The sequence below is a fragment of the Cryptotermes secundus genome, unplaced genomic scaffold (genome assembly GCF_002891405.2).
Source record: "Cryptotermes secundus unplaced genomic scaffold, Csec_1.0 scaffold1483, whole genome shotgun sequence".
In the NCBI taxonomy this organism is placed as follows: domain Eukaryota; kingdom Metazoa; phylum Arthropoda; class Insecta; order Blattodea; family Kalotermitidae; genus Cryptotermes; species Cryptotermes secundus.
In genome coordinates, this window is record NW_019731299.1 from 26157 (window position 1) to 28537 (window position 2381).

The window sequence follows — 2381 nt, forward strand, 5'->3', positions numbered from 1 at the left end:
TTGACTGCGCGTTCTGATAAAGCCAACTACATACGTACGGCTAGTGTGAATCACGGCACTCAAGGACAAACATAGATAAGGCCTCTCAGCTGAGAGGTACAGTGCGTGGACCTGCCAGAAGACCACACTTTTCTTAGGCCATTATCTCCGTAACCGTTCAACTGTGGACATAGTTGTTTTGGGTTATATCGGCATACTTTAACATAAGAAACACCCTCCCGAAGTTTGGTCCATTCCTCCTGCGACACCCTGTATGTACAGCTTATAATCATTATAATAGATAAAAAAACGTGTTAAATTTACAGTCTTACATCACTATACATAAAATTATGCAATATTAAAATTGTTTATGTTATTATCCTTATTTATAGGCAAATTTGTTACTAAAGAATTTGTCACATGTATAAAAAGGGTTTTGCAATAAAAATGTTGTCAACTGAATTTTAAAATTTTTCAAGTCATTAGACATAGATTTGATTTTTGGTGGCAAATGATTAAAGATCTTTACCCCTATGTAACATATTCCTTTTTGGAATTGTGTTAGACTAGTTTGCGGATAATGCAGATCACAGATAGATCTGGTACTACAATTATGCATTTGTGAGTTGAATGTGAATAATTCCTTATTTGCTATAACAAACAGGGAAATCGACAATATATATTGAGCTTGTAGGGGGAGGATATTCAATCCTTGAAACAAACTACGACACGATGTTCTCTTTGTTGTATTTGTTATAATCCTAATTATCCTTTTCTGCATCCTAAACACTTTTATACTATGCGGCGAGTTACCCCAGAATATTAATCCATATGTTATTATAGAATGTACATAAGAAAAATACATAATTTTTAATGTCTCCAGTGGTAAAAAGGATTTAAGTGATCGGATTGGAAAACAGGATCTGTTTAACTTATCAATTACTGCATCAGTATGACTTTCCCACGTTAAAAAATTTTCCATTTTTAATCCCAGAAACGATATATTAGAAATACTTGGAATTTGATTGTTTAAATAACTAACTTGAACATTTAAGTTTTTACTGTTTTTAGTTCTAAACTGTAGAAAATAAGTTTTTTCATAATTTATTACTAGCTCATTTTTCCTAAACCATTCATTTATAATATCAAATAATTTATTTATTCTAATTTTAAATGTTGCAGGATTCTTATCAAAGATAAGGATGCTTGTATCGTCTGCAAATAATATTGGTTTGGATAGGTCAGATACATGTACTAATATTAAAATATACAAGTTAAGTAATCTTGAGATATATGTTTACAAGTGATTAGAACTAGGATTTGTCCCCAAAGAAGAGAAACTCATCTATACTATAGAAACAGTGATCAAGTAGGAATGTTTTCAAAGTCTTTTTAAACTTTTATAGTACTGGTATCTCTTTAATATAATGTGGCAACTGATTTAACAACCGAAGTCCAATATTATTGAAATTGTTTTTGTATAGACTCGTATTACATGGCACTACGAACAAGTCATCTTTTCTCCTTGTATTGTGCAAGTGTATTCCTGAATTGGTTATGAAAGCATTCAAATTGGTTTTTATGTAAACTAGAATGTTCATATATATACAGACATGGTAAAGGTAATGTATGTAATGATTTAAAATGTTATTTACAACTAATAGTTTTCAGGATTTGTATCATAGCTCTAATAGCTCTCTTCTGCAACCTAAAGATCAGTTTTGCATTTCCTGAATTACCCCAAAATATCAATCCATATAATAATAAGGATTGAAAATAAGCATAATATAAGGTGCGAACAGTCTCTAACCCTGATACTCTTTTGACTACTCATAAGGCAAATCATATTTTACATAATTTATTTGCTAGTTGTTGAGTATGTGCAGTCCATCTTAGATTCTTATCCAGCCAAACTCCCCAAAATTTTGTATGTTCTGTAAAACTGATGACTATCACAGAGCTTTATTGATGGGCATTCAACTTGCACTTTTTGAGGTTGATGAAAGGATATTGCTATTGTTTTTTCTTTATTAATAATTAATCTATTCCTTTCAAACCACTCTGTGAGTGCATTTATTGTTTTATTTATTTTCCTTTGGACATCATTAGCACCATTTCCTGCTATAAGGATACTAGTATCGTCTGCAAAAAACGTTGGTTTTCCATGTTCAATGCTGGTTTCTAGATCATTGATATTGTAACGTGTTTGCGTTACTGAAGACGCCGTAGAGATGGTTAATTGGTTTATTTAACAATCTACAAATAACGGCTACAATTAATTATCACACAGTTGCGGGGTTTCACACTTTATAACCCTAATCGCATTAATCTGTCGACACTGTTGCGGGGTTTCACGACTTATAACCCTATGCGCAAATCAGTTCACTCTGTCTTCAGTAGTC

General features: G+C 32.0%; 1 protein-coding gene across 1 annotated transcript in view; it reads left to right on the forward strand.

Annotated features, from left to right (window-relative positions):
• The window catches only part of LOC111867026, a 69225-nt gene that overhangs the window by 2840 nt on the left and 64004 nt on the right, over positions 1 to 2381 (forward strand). The window lies entirely within an intron of this gene.